This window comes from Bidens hawaiensis, unplaced genomic scaffold (genome assembly GCF_021521415.1).
Source record: "Bidens hawaiensis isolate Kalapana, Puna unplaced genomic scaffold, B.hawaiensis_p1.1 tig00003356_1, whole genome shotgun sequence".
Taxonomy (NCBI): Eukaryota; Viridiplantae; Streptophyta; class Magnoliopsida; order Asterales; family Asteraceae; genus Bidens; species Bidens hawaiensis.
In genome coordinates, this window is record NW_027491185.1 from 2,369,756 (window position 1) to 2,385,331 (window position 15,576).

Here is a 15,576-nt window from a genome sequence, read left to right on the forward strand (position 1 = left end):
ACGTGTTATGATTTTCCAACAGACAAGTGACACATGTCGCATAACACGACCTCTGATGTAAACCTGTACTATCAAGGTGGCGGCGACGACGCGTACGACAGACTGCAAGGGATGTTCACGTCGGCGGCGATGTTTTCTTGAAAGAGGTTGCCGGAGCAATTTTTTTGATTTGGAGGTAGTTTTGGAATTTTTTTTATTTAAAGATAGTTTTGGAATCTCTTTATCAAGAGGGACATTATGGGAATTTTCCCTATAAAAAAAATAATGTTCACATCAAAACAGAAGGCAAACGAGTAAAATGTTGCGTCGAAAACCCTTTTTAAATAACAAAACCATTGCATTGATAGATCTTCGAGTCATAACATTACTATGCATGACCGTTTGACTCGGCTAAGTAGCCCCACAGATTTAGGTACAAGGAAATCAAAAGTATCAAATGTGAACGGTATAAATACATGTTGTCTGTTAAGACAAATTTTCTCATGTTTAATCACCTTGCATGAAACAAATTTTAGAGCAACCTGCCCGACAGTGAAACCACCACCGCCTAAGCCCATCAAAGGAGAAACACAAGTTAGATCCACACACATATGTTTCATTCCACTCCATCCAAAGACCAAATTGTCAATGTGTCGGGGTAAGAGTTCAGCGGGTTAATCAAGAAATTCACAAGTGCTTCTTTCTTAATAGAGATCCCAACATGCTTGAATATGTCAAATAGCGCATCCCTAACCATATCGTGTCAAACTACTTTTGAAATAATTAATGAAAAATTTTGGAAACTAGTATTTATTGATATAACTATATTCTAACCACTAAAATAATCGGTATTGGGGCCACAAGAGGAGGAGGGGTGGGGGGGGGGGGGGTGGGGGAGTGTGGGTAGATGTTGTGAGGCCTAATCCATTAAATGATACTTCACCCAGACTTAAACCAAAATATATATACACATATGCTGGATTCGAACCCACAACATAAAAAACCCCTCCTTACAAGACCTATGTAAAACTTTGATCACCCCATAAAAATTGGAAAAACAATAACTATTATATGTATATTTTAAATTGAATTAAAATACCAATATTTCTATATAATTGCTTTTGAAACAGTTGATGATTGGATTCTAGGAATTAATTTAACAAAGTTGAATTTAGATGATATAAATTCTTATACCGACAGTCTAAAAAAACGTATGCATATGCCCTGTATATACATTTTATTTTTTATACATTTATCAAAAACAAAATTTTATACTTTAGATAAGAGGTGAACAATAGACACATTAACATCTGTTATAATAGGGGTGAAAAGGTCAGTTTAAAATAGGTAAATTCGACACATAAATTCGACACATAAATTCGACACGTAAATGTTAAAGTGGTAAATGGACTTTCACCTTCCAGGCTTTCACACTCAGTGGAGGGTGTTCTTGGAGGTGCGGGTAAAAGGGACAAAATAATCATTACCTAACTATTATTAATTATTAATTTTTATATTTGTTACTTTAATTTCAAATTAAATTTTTTATAGAACAATGACTTTCTTGTATTTAGGCTTTCGCACTCTCTAAATTTGGAGAGCCCAAATGCTTTATCTTGCCAAACTACGTTGTCTTAACCCTGCCCACGTTGGCTTCGAGTTTGTTTTGGGCGTTCTCCGGGGAAACCATATCGCCAACTGTCCCTTGACAGTTGTTGTGCCACCATAAGAACAGAACTCTCTGGCGTAACACACGATGGGACGAAACCCAGGTTAGCTCAGGGTTTGAACTGACGACCATTGTAGGTCAGGAATCAGACTTTTAGACGACTTAGCACATGTTCAGGGAATCAGGTGAGTTTCACGACCCCTTTTAATTAAATTATTTTGAAACTTTTGGGGGAGAACGCATGGAGAAACACATGTTCGGAAACGAGTTGAAACACTCTCATTTTGTTACATGGGTTGGAAATAATAATGCAACCAAAGTCCCCTGAAATCTTTTATCATTAACTGTTATAGACGTGGTCAATGTGTATAATTCTATTCGGTATTAACACACTCTAGTCGTGGTTAGTCGCACTAACATAACTTGGAGGTCTAGCGGGTGATATTTCTCCAACAGTTGACCTTGATGTTTTCGCATTAGAACATTAAGAGGGGCGCTCTAGAAACGATGTTATGTCTTGATCATAGAGCTCATAGTAACTAAATAAGGAATCATCTACTTTAGACAATGTTGGTTGACTCGTTGTCCATGAAACATATTTATTTTTAGATGTCAAATAAACCTGTGAAACCCACCAAAAATTTTTGTTGACGTTATTACGCATGCATTCTTAGGTAATTAAAGCATTGGAAACACATATGAAGTCTCACACACTAGGATTCATTTGAGAGTTTTCATTTTATAGCCTATAGGAACAATGTGATGTAATCTTTTTGGGACAAGATTTGCAATTCATATTAAAAATTTAATTAAACAAATTATTAGAGTTGTTCGATGTAAACACTGACTAAGATCCATGAAGTTATCACGCCTTCACGTTTCGTCGCGGGCGGGGGTGTGACAGGTTGTTAGTTTGATTCGTATACATAGATTGTTTTCCAATAATGTATTAAATTCACCTAATAATAATATTCCCGAATGCCACATTAGTTACAGAGTCAGGTCAGTCAGGGGCGCATAATGTAAGACCCCGTTACCGGTACCTCACATTTGGACGTTGGATTTACTCATTACCATAGTTCTAATCATCAGAGTTAAATAAAACATTCGCGAAATATAAAAACTTTCATAAAATATTACATAATGATCCATAACTTGTCTTAAATCAACATCTTGTCTTTCAAAATAATCAAACATTAAACATAAACGTCATAGTCATCCGATGCCAGCCTCTTATTCAATGCCACATGTTCCCTTCAAGCGAGCTCCCTCATCCTACTCACCTGCGTGCATACTAAAAGTCAGCTACGCTGAGTGAGTTCTAGTTAATCACATAACATACAATACATACATACTTACATACTTTCATTCATACTTTCATATCTTTATCTCATTCTTACTTACCTTCATGTCTTACGTTATAAAGAGCATTACGCCCTACTTTCCTCGAGTATTATTAGGGCTCGGTCTCTCTTTCCTCGAGTATTATTAGGGCTCGGTCTCTCCTTCCTCGAGTATTATTAGGGCTTGGTCCCTCTTTCCTCGAATATTAGTAGGGTTCGATTCCCTCTTCGTTACCATACAACCATATATCATTTACATTCATTCATATATCATACATATCATATCATTATTTAACATAACATTACAACTCGACAATACGTGCAATATCCGAATATCGTTCACGTACCGACAAGCAATCATTCATACTTTTCACATAATCACGTAAGGCATACATTTATCACTTAGGATAAATGTATTAACAAACAGATCGAGTATGCACACAGCCCCGAAAACATAACAAGTAAATGGGGCTAGAAACTCACCTCGATCCTGTTTCTTTCTCCGTTTATCGCTAATCCTTTCTTTAATTGTGCCCTGCTAACTGTATATAGGGTACATGTATTAATATTCGAGCCAGGTCTGGAGTAATCTATGGGCATTGTATTAGATTATATTATACTTAGATTATTTTATATAAATCCAAGGTATACGGCTTTTAATTATTTAATATTCCTTTTTTCTTTCTTTAATATGTTAGCTTAACACCCTAGATTATCCTTTTGACGTATAATGACGTGGGTACGCGTATGCGTATATTTATATACACATATCTAACTCACGGGTACTTATACATTCGAGTCTTAATGTGATCGGGTCTTTATTATTGTTAATTATATTATAAATAACCCAAGACATTGTAAACGAGCTTGTCAATCTATTTTGTAATCGAGTTTATATATTCTAAGTGTTTAAGCAACGGTGTGATTGAGTGTAAGAAGTGTAGTAGTTAATCACATAACATACAATACATACATACATACATACATACATACTTTCGTTCATACTTTCATATCTTTATCTCATTCTTACTTACCTTCATGTCTTACTTTATAAAGAGCATTACGCCCTACTTTCCTCGAGTATTATTAGGGCTCGGTCACTCTTTCCTCGAGTATTATTAGGGCTCGGTCCCTCCTTCCTCGAGTATTATTAGGGCTCGGTCCCTCTTTCCTCGAATATTAGTAGGGTTCGATTCCCTCTTCGTTACCATACAACCATACATCGTTTACATTCATTCATATATCATACATATCATATCATTATTTAACATAACATTACAACTCGACAATACGTGCAATATCCGAATATCGTTCACGTACCGACAAGAAATCATTCATACTTTTCACATAATCACGTAAGGCATACATTTATCACTTAGGATAAATGTATTAATAAACACATCGAGTATGCACACAGCCCCGAAAACATAACAAGTAAATGGGGCTAGAAACTCACCTCGATCCTGTTTCTTTCTCCGTTTATCGCTAATCCTTTCTTTAATTGTGCCCTCCTAACTGTATATAGGGTACATGTATTAATATTCGAGCCAGTTCTGGAGTAATCTATGGGCATTGTATTAGATTATATTATACTTAGATTATTTTATATAAATCCAAGGTATACGGCTTTTAATTATATAATATTCCTTTTTCTTTCTTTAATATTTTAGCTTAACACCCTAGATTATCCTTTTGACGTATAATGACGTGGGTACGCGTATGCGTATATTTATATACACATATCTAACTCACGGGTACTTATACATTCGAGTCTTAATGTGATCGGGTCTTTATTATTGTTAATTATATTATAAATAACCCAAGACATTGTAAACGAGCTTGTCTATCTATTTTGTAATCGAGTTTATATATTCTAAGTGTTTAAGCAACGGTGTGATTGAGTGTAAGAAGTGTAGTAGGACTCGGGCTTGTAATCGGGCTTGGCTAGAAATTGGGCCGTGTGTATGTAGACTTATAAGGCCCAACCCCTCCTTAAGTTAACCAAACATCAGGCCGTCCTTCTTCTTCAGTGATCGAGCCCCCTTCCGCTGAATCGATTAAGATGTAATCGATAATGATGGAATCAACTGATTATAAGGGCAATTCATTGTAATCGATCCTCCTTGTCATCAACCATATACACATGTAATCGATTCCCTGCTTGACATCCTATATTGTAATCGAGTTCTATAGGAGGTCGATACAATGTAATCGGACTGGATTGTATGTGAGTTACAGTAATTGTAATCGAAATTGGTATTGTGTGCGACCAGGTAATGTAATAGATTCTTGTATGTCGCTTCACCATGTAATCGATTCTACTTGTAATTGGGTCTTATAGATGTATGCGAACATGTATATATATATATATATTGTAATTGTATGCGTCTGTGTATGCATTGTAATCGAGTTTAATGTGTTCGAGTTTGGTGTAATCGAACTCAGGTTGTATGCGGTTTTCTGTGTAATCGATAGACTTGTATGCAAGTAAAATTGTAATCGATCTTCAATGTAATCGATGTCTGATTGTGAGCGACTTTTCAGATTTGTATGAGTTCAATTGTAATCAAGGTCCTTTGTATGCGATTTTAAGGATATGGGTTCAATTTGTATGCGAGTCACGTGTAATCCAGTGTCTATGTATATATTTTTTTTCTAAGTATGTGTATGCGATTGTCATTGGGATGTCCATCTAAATGTAAACGAGTCTATATTTGCCTAAGTATAATGTATGCGAGTTTGAGGTCCTGTAAGTGAACTCATATACATATTTACGCATTGTAGCGAAGGTAGGAACTCATGGATAACGGGTTATAACCACTCGTTCCAATCCTTTGTTCTCGTCTTGGCTCGTATTCATTTCCTTCGCCGACCTCGGCTCGAAACTCAACCCAAAATATTATAAAGTTCAAACCTTTAACCTTTAAACGTTCAACTAGATCTAGGGTTCATTTAAACGAGCCATTCATAGTTATGAGTTCGTTAAGTTCCATTATATCATCAGGTTTTAAACTTTAATGTTCGTTTAGACCCGATCTACTATTGTTTCAAGTTTCAAAGCTAAACGTTTATAATAACGTAAACTTTAATATCGAAAACATACCTTTCCGGGTTCATTTGGTCTCGGTTAGCTTGTTTATAAACTTTGAATCTTGTATCTTTCTCGTATATTGAAGATCTAACTATATTTGGCTTGATTTTGGTCTCGGATCTCGTTTCTCTCTCTCATGTCCGTTTATATATAGTAAGGGAGGTGTGTGTATGTTCTTGAGTGTGTGTAGAGATTATGGAAAGGATGGAATGAGATTTAGGGTAGATTTAGGATGGCTTAAGGGAATATTTATACTCCTTAAGGCCCATGGACCTAAGCCCATCCCACCATCTTAATCCATTTTAAGTTCATGATCTTTTCTATTTTTAATATTAGTTAAATGTTAACACCCGATAAATTAACGCGACTTTCTTTATTTAATATTAAAATAATTATTTAACACACGACAACTTAACGAAATCTTTATTTAATATTATAATATAACATTATAATATTTAGGATGTTACAAGTCTTCCCTCCTTAAAGAGGTTTCATCCCCGAAACTTAACTATTACTTAAACAGTTAGGGTAAAACTTACGCATCTCATCCTCAGCTTCCCAGGTGGCATCTTGTAACATCCTAAAATTTTAATGATGAATAAAGGAAGTTATGTTTAGTGATTTCGCGTAATTAATTAATATCGGGTAAGGAGCGGGTCTTGGACTTGGATTAATTGAGATGGGTTAAATGAGAATGGGATTTCAGGGATATAAATACCCCCAAAACCCCAAAATATCTTCATTTCCATCATTTTCCTAAAAACACTCCAAAACATACACACCACCTACAACCGCCGGCGGCAGCCGAGGAGAGGGAGAGCGAGGTCCGAGAGAGAGAGAGCGGTTGGTTGTGATTAAGCAAGTAAACGAGACCCAAACGAGCCCAAAAAGGTATGGTTCTTGATCTTTGAAGTTTAAAGATCCAAGCTTTTTAGTGTATAAACGACCAAAAATGGTCGGGAAGCGTAGTGGGTGATATTGAACCATAGCAAGGGTGTTAAAATCGCTCGAAATGCTGATCAGAAACTAAAACAGCGATTGTCTGGGCAACTTCGCCTTCATCTGGGCATCTTCGCCTTCAAAGCGATGAACTTCGCCTGCAAGCTAAGTTCGCCTGATGAACTTCGCCTGCAAGCTAAGTTCGCCTGATGGCAACTTCGCTGTAAAGTTAAGTTCGCCTAACTGGTAACTTCGTCTGAGGCCAAGTTCGCCTGATGACAACTTCGCCTGAAGCCAAGTTCGCCTGATGGCAACTTCGCTGTAAAGCTAAGTTCGCTTAGCTGGTAACTTCGCCTAAAGCTAAGTTCGCCTAAGGTTAACTTCGCCTAGAGCTAAGTTCGCCCGAGGTTTAACTTCGCCTACAGTCAAGTTCGATTAGAAAATAAATTAAAAATCTAATGAAAAATGTGTTAAGACAGTTAATGGAAATAAAATTTTTCCAAGCTGACCTGGCAGCTCGACCCCAGCCAGGGGCTCTGCCCCTTGGACCCTGCTAGGGGCTGCAGCCCCTAGACCCCGCTGCCAGGGGCGCTGCCCCCGGACCCCCGTTCGTTGTGGGTCATATAAAGATAGAAATACATTATGAGAAGTGATAGTTAATTGATACGTATACTTGTTATACAGTCAGCCGTGCACAACTGAAGAAAGGGATTACGATTAACGGTGAACGTAACCGTGTTCAGGTGAGTTTCTAGCCCCATTTATGTGTTATGTTTCCGGGGCTGTGTGCATACTCAATATGTTTGTTAATACGCTTATCCTAAGAGATAAGTGTATGCCTTATGTGAATAATGTGAAATGTATGAATGATGGCTTGACGGTACGTGAACGATCTTCGGATATTGCATGTACTGTCAGGTTGTAACGCTAAGTTAAGGTAAGTATGATATGTATGCTTATGTGTATGAATGTGATAAAGTTAATAAAAGAAGGAAAGGATGGTTGTATGGTTACGAAAAGGGTACCGAGCCCTAATAATACTCGAGGTATGATGTATGGTTGTATGGTAACGAAGAGGGAATCGAACCCTACTAATATTCGAGAACTAGGGAACCGAACCCTACTAATATTCGAGGAAAGAGGGAAACTGAGCCCTAATAATACTCGTGGAAAGAGGGTACCGAGCCCTAATAATACTCGAGGAAGGAGGGTACCGAGCCCTAATAATACTCGAGGAAGGAGGGTACCGAGCCCTAATAATACTCGAGGAATGTAGGGCGTAATGCTCTTTATAACGTAAGATATGAAAGTAAGTTAATACACAAGAAAGTAAGAAAGTAAGGAAGTATGAAAGTATGAAAGTATGAATGAAAGAATATAATGTTATGTGAATGGTATGATTATGTGATTATCTAGAACTCACTCAGCGTAGCTGACTTTTAGTATGCACGCAGGTGAGTAGGATGTGGCAGCTCGCTTGAGGAGACACGTGGCACTGAACAAGAGTCTGGCATCTGAAGACTTATGATGTTTTAATTTTAATGTTTTAATGTGAAAAACAAAGGATGTTTTGAGACAAGTTATGAAATATTGTAATGTTTTATGAAAGTTTTATATTCCGCGTAAATGTTTTAATTAACTCTGATATTTAGAACTGTGTTTATGAGTAAATCCAACACGAAAGTAGGGTTACCGGTAACGGGGCCTTACACATCTGATCCTTTGCGATGCTTCCATATCTCCTTCACCAAGGGTATAACTTTTTGACGAAGCTGCTTTTCCTTGCGATCAATAATCTCTAACGGTTGCTCAATGTAGTTCAGCTGTTCATCAACCTCGATGTCCATCAATGGCACGTGAGACGTGTCATCAGCTAGACACTTCCTCAGATGAGAAACATAGAAGGTTGAATGAATTCCCTCTAACTCAACGGGTAAATCTAGCTTGTAAGCTACTTCACCCACACGATCTAAGATCTTAAACGGTCCAATGTACCTAGGACTGAACTTTCCTCTTTTCCTAAAATGCATAATCCCTTTCCAAGTCGAGACCTTAAGCATCACGTTGTCACCAACGTTAAACTCAATCGATCGTCGTCGTTTATCAGTATACGACTTCTGTCTGTCTTGAGCGGATTTCATTCTTTCCTTAATTTAATCGAACTTTAAAGATGTTTCTTGAACAACCTCTAGGCTTCCCATTTCTTTCTGACCAATTTCTCTCCCACATAAGGGAGTTCTGCATCGTCTACCGTAAAACATCTCAAATGGTGGCATACCAATACTTGAATGGTAGCTGTTGTTATAGGAGAACTCTGCTAGATGCAGGTGATCATCCCAACTTCCACCAAAGTCTAAAACACAAGCACGTAGCATATCCTCAAGGGTTTGGATCGTCCTTTCAGAATGTCCATCTGTTTGGGGATAATACGCCGTACTGATGTTCAATTTCGTTCCCATAGCTTCATGGAACTTTTCCCAAAACCTCGAAGTAAACCGTGTATCTCTATCTGACACGATCGATAACGGTACTTCATGTTTAGCCACAACCTCTTTAATGAACAAGCTTGCTAACGTTTCTGACGAGATAGTCTCTCATATAGGCAGAAAGTGAGCACTCTTGGTCAAACGGTCCACAATCACCCAGATGGTATCATGTTGCTTAGTTGTACGAGGTAGCTTAGTTATTGTAACATCCGGCCCCTCGCACCACCAATATTGTCCGCTCTGCCCACGAAGAGCTCACGGATTTGTTTTTGGTTGCGCAAAACGCGTTGGTGATTAAAGAGGCAGAACATTACTTATGAACCAGTGATCTCTCTTGTCCACGGCCGATGTGGGATAGCCTAAGAATGGGACGATGTTGTGTTTGCCAAGGGTGTTACAGACAACTCCCCTTTGGACTCATCGTCCTCGATGAGGCGTGTCCCAACATCCCGAACGGCACAAGTGTGGCTTTGATACCAACTGTAACATCCCGGCCCCTCGCACCACCAATATTGTCCGCTCTGCCCACGAAGAGCTCACGGATTTGTTTTAGGTTGCCCAAAACGCGTTGGTGATTGAAGAGGCAGGACATTACTTATGAACCGGTGATATCTCTTGTCCACGGCCGATGTGGGATAGCCTAAGAGTGGGACGATGTTGTGTTTGCCAAGGGTGTTAACTGTAACAACTCGGATTTTATAAATTAATATTCATTAATCATATTGCCCGATCCGTTTTTATGTTCGGGAAATTTTATTGCACTTATCGAGTATTTAAATTTTTTATTATATTATTAATAGTTATTTATTTAATATATGTTTATAACTTTCAATTTATGACAAAAATCGCCCTAAACTAAACTTTTGTCCAATTGTGTTTTCATTTACATTCTCTAGGGACTGATATGCAACATTTATGTTATAACCCAAGTAACTTGTTACCCAGATCCATTTACCCGAAATCCGACCCAAACCCTATACCCATAATACGAACCCGTATACCCAATCTTCTATCTTGGACCTCAATTCTCGCTACCAACATGGAAATTTAATCAATACGCGTTATACATTCCTTTTTGCAATATTGTCGACATAATGAATTAAGAAAACAAGATCAAAACGATATCAATTTACTATATTTTCGAAAACGTCTTTAACTCGTTTCTTGTTATACATTGAGACGACAATAATAACTTAATTAAACCTACATATACGATCTCCAACCCATCGCCTTTAATAACCCTATACATAATTATATAAGTTTCGTTGATTTTGTGTTCATTCGTTGATTTGTGATTTGTAATCGTCTTTGTATCCTTATCAAAAGCCCTAACATTAATTTCAACAACATCAATCGGGGTAACCGATTGATGTTGTTAGGGTTCATATCAGTTTCTGCTTCTGGCCGCTATGGTTATAGTTTAACGCGTCTGAGTTTTATTTCATGTAGCGGGTTAGCCCAGCTGGTTATTACGTGGGTTATGGAGTGGCAGGTCACGGGTTCGAGTCCCTGCCACCCCGTTTATGTATTTTTTTGGTATATATTTGTTTTAAAATCATTTTTAACAAATAATAACTATAACAATAACTAATTAGATTGTCTTTTTATAAAACCGGTTATGATACTTATGTTTTCCCGCATCTTTATTATACATTCATACGTGTATATATGTATATAAATAATATCACATAATTAATATAAATATATGCATACATAATATCACGTAATTAGTATATATATATATATATATATATAAATTTAATATATTTAAAAAGATAAACTTATATATTTTTTTTGCAATATACTTAACGAATTATTTAATAATTTAAAAGATATATTTTGTCTTTTATATAAAAGTTTTATATAATAAAATATAATATTAAGTATGGTTAAAAAGAATTATTAACTAATAATATATAATTTAATAAATTATATTTGACCATCGAACTCTCAAATCCGATTTATTCTTTTACTTAGAATCCCCGCATTCATCTTCCTTTATAGGCTATATCGTCAACGCGTGTGATCCGCTTTTGTCATTCTTATTGTTATCTATTCACTTTGTTCGTCTATCGAGGTGAGTACCACATTCCCCTATTTTACTTGTTTTTCACGTTTTGGGGACATATGCGTAAATAATATTTCTTATATATATACTTATACTCAAAACTGCAACTTTGTCTTATGTGTTAACAACTTATACCTTACTTGTTTATGTGCTTATTTGCTTTGTATGCTTTCGCATTCGGAGAGGTCCAACATAATCTCAGTCTAGTATGATCATACGCCAGTCGTTATAGCCTTTGTGCTTCTCGACATCTCAGTTATACTTGCTTATTTGGTTAATTTGTTATTCTCATATGACTTGTTGCAGCTACGTATTTTGTTATCTATATATGTACAACTAAACTAGTGTGTTGCTCACTCAACATGTATTGTTGACAAAATTCTATTTTAAACGCATATGCAGGTTATCGTAGAAATTTAATGCAGGTTGGTGAAGAATTTAAGTTAGAATGATACAATCAAGAATTTAATTTGTAATTGTTGTTTGTTTAATAAGTTGTATTTTGTACTTGAATTATTTGAAATTATTAAATAGATATTGAAACTTATATTGTGCATGATAGTAACCTTTGAAAAGCTGTGAGCAATCAGTCCGCCCCGGCATTTCCGCCGTAGGTTGGGGTGTGACAGATGAAATCCATAGTGATGTGTTCCCATTTCCACTCAGGTATCTCAAGAGGTTGCATTTTCCATAAGGCTTCTAATGTTCGGTTTGACTTGTAAACAAGTTAAGCACTTACTAACATAATCCACTACATCGTTTTTCATCCCTGGCCACCAGTAGTCCCTTTTCAAGTCTTGATACATCTTTGTAGCTCCTGGATGGATTGAGTATCTTGACTTATGAGCTTCATCTAGGATTCGACCCCTAAGATCTCCATGGCGTGGGATCCACATACGGTCAAACCTAGTCTTAACACCATGCATATTTTCCATCAGCTCATCTTGTTGGCCGTAAACTCTTTCTTTCTTTACTAGCTTCTCGTCTACTAACACCTCCGACTGTACTTTGATGATTTCTTCGAAAAGACTTGAATTCATAATTAGCTGGTATGACTTTACTGTTGCAAGGAATTCCTCATTCTTATGACTTAACGCGTCGGCGACCACATTAGCTTTACCAGGATAGTATTTGATGTCACAGTAATAATCTTTAATCAACTCCAATCATGTTCTCTATCTCATGTTTAATTTCTTCTGTTCGAAGAAGTACTTTAAACTCTTATGATCTGTGTAGATGGTACACTTAGTACCATACAGATAATGTCTCCATATCTTAAGAGCATGCACTACTGCTGCTAGCTCTAAATCATGCGTCAGATAAGTACTCTTGTGGACCTTAAACTGTCTAGACGCGTATGCTATCACTTTACCTCGTTGCATCAACACGCAACCTAACCCATGATACGAAGCATCAGTACAAAAAACCAAATCCTCGGCACCATCGGGTAAGGCAAGGATTGGAGCTTGCGTGAGTCTCTTCTTTAATTCCTCAAAAGCTTCTTCTTGGAACTTTCCCTAACTGAATACTACCGACTTACGGGTCATACCGGTCAACGGTGCGACTATCTTGGAGAAACCTTCGATGAATCTCCTATGGTAGCCAGCAAACCCTAAGAAGCTTCGTATATTAGTCGGATTATGTGGTGTCTTCCGGTTCGTTATTGCTTCAATCTTAGCGGGGTCCACGGTAATCCCTTCAGGATTAATCACGTGTCCTAGATATTGCACTTCTCGTAACCAGAACACGCATTACAAAAACTTAGCATACAACTTTTCTTCTTTCAGAGTCTCCAATACCTCTCTCAAATGCTCAACATGATCAGGCTCACTCTTCGAATAAATCAATATATCGTCGATGAAAACGATAACTGACTTATCCAACGTCGGCCGACACGCCCTATTCATCATATCCATAAATGCTGCGGGAGCATTCATCTGACCAAACGACATCACGAGGAACTCGTAGTGTCCATAACGCGTACGAAACGTTGTCTTAGGGATGTCTGCCTCTTTAACCTTTAGCTGGTGATAGCCTGATCTATGATCTATTCGCGAGAACCAATTTGAACCTTGCAGTTGGTCAAACAGATCATCGATCCTTGGCAAAGGATATCTATTCTTTACCTTAAGCTTATTCAGCTCGCGATAGTCTATGCACATTCTCATGCTTCCATCCTTTTTCTTCACGAACAACACTGGTGCGCCCCACGGGGAAACACTTGGTCTAATAAAACCCTTGTCAAGGAGTTCTTGTAGTTGGGACATCAATTCTTTCATCTCGGACGGCGTTAGATGGTAAGGTGCTTTCGCGACGGGTTGGGCTCCCGGTACTAAGTCTATATGAAATTCTATCTCTCGCTCCGGTGGAAACCCCGGAAGATCCTCTGGGAATACTTCTGGGTAGTCGCTCACGATAGGAAAATCTTTCAATTCTTTCATCTCGGCTGTAGCGTTGACAACATACGCCAGGTAGGCACCGCACCCTCGCCTTAACAAACCCTCAGCTTTTATCATCGAAATGACATTAAGCCCAGAACTTTCCTTATCACCATAAACCGTCACCGCACTACCATCCAATGACTTTAACCTTATCACTCTACTCTTACACACTATCTGAGCCTCATACTCAGACAACCAATCCATTCCAAAAACCACATCGAACCCTCCTAAGGTCATAACATACAAGGTAACAGGGAACTCATGTCCCTCTAACTCTATCATACTGTCCCTAACCATTTTCATTATTTTAACCGAAGTGTTACCAGCGGTTTCTACTATAAAAGTTTCAGACACTCGGCAACATTTCATTTTAGCTAATTTACTAAATGGCGTGGCTACGAAACTTTTGTTCGCACCCGAATCAAATAATACTGAAGCGGAAATACCGTTTACTATAAACGTACCTGTGACGACATCGGGGATCTGCTTGGCTTGTTCTTGAGTCAGCATGTAGGCTCTGGTCTTTGGCCTTGTTGGTTCTACATCCTTCTTTCCACTCCCTCCAGCTTCGCTCTCAGTGCATTCCCTAGCAAAGTGACCTGTCTTAAGGCGCTTGTAACATGCGGGCTTAGCACTGCATTCATGAGCATAATGACCGGCCTTTCCACACTTATAGCAAGTATTCGTCCCAACTCTGCATTCCCCAGCATGCATCTTTCCACATTTATAACAAGTGTCAGAACCTTTATCCCATCTGCACTCACCACCGTGTGCCTTGCCACAAGTTTTGCACGACCTTTTCTCCCACACCTTCGGTTTCTTATCTTTTGAGTTCCACAACTGAGTACCGGGTCGTTTAACAGGAGCGACCCACTTCCTATCCTTCTTTTCTCCCCCCACCACAACATCATCCGCAACCAGATCCTCATAAACCATCTCTGCGAGTTCAACGGCAGAGTCAAAAGTAGCAGGTTTATTCGCCCTGACTAGTACACGAACTTTCTGCGGCAATCCCCTCACATAGCACTTGATTCTCTTAGCCTCAGTGTTAACCATATCGGGTACCAACCTAGACATTCGGTTGAACTCGGTGGTGTACTCACGATGTGTCATCGTCCCAGCTTTCAAGTTCAGGAACTGCATCTCCGCCCTTTCAACCTCAGCGTCAGCACAGAACCTCTTCATAACCAGTTCTTTCAGATCCTCCCACTTCATGGCCTTAATTTACTCTGGACTCTTTCTCTGCTCAATTGATTCCCACCAATACATCGCCTCATCACCAAATGATTGGATGGCGTAACCGACAGCTTGGTCAGGGCGACACTCGCTTCGGATAATTTTATCCATAGTGGTTATCCATTGAAGAGTAGCGATGGGTCTCCCAAACCAGTTAGCTTCGGCGGGTCACAACCTTTAAAGGACTTATAGTTACACGCACCTCGGCCTCGTTTTCTGTCATCAGCTTTCATATACTTAACCCCACTCGAGGCCTCCCTATTTCCTTCCTCATTTCTCCTACCATCACCACCCGCCCCTTCGGCAGTTCTTTCACGGCTTAGA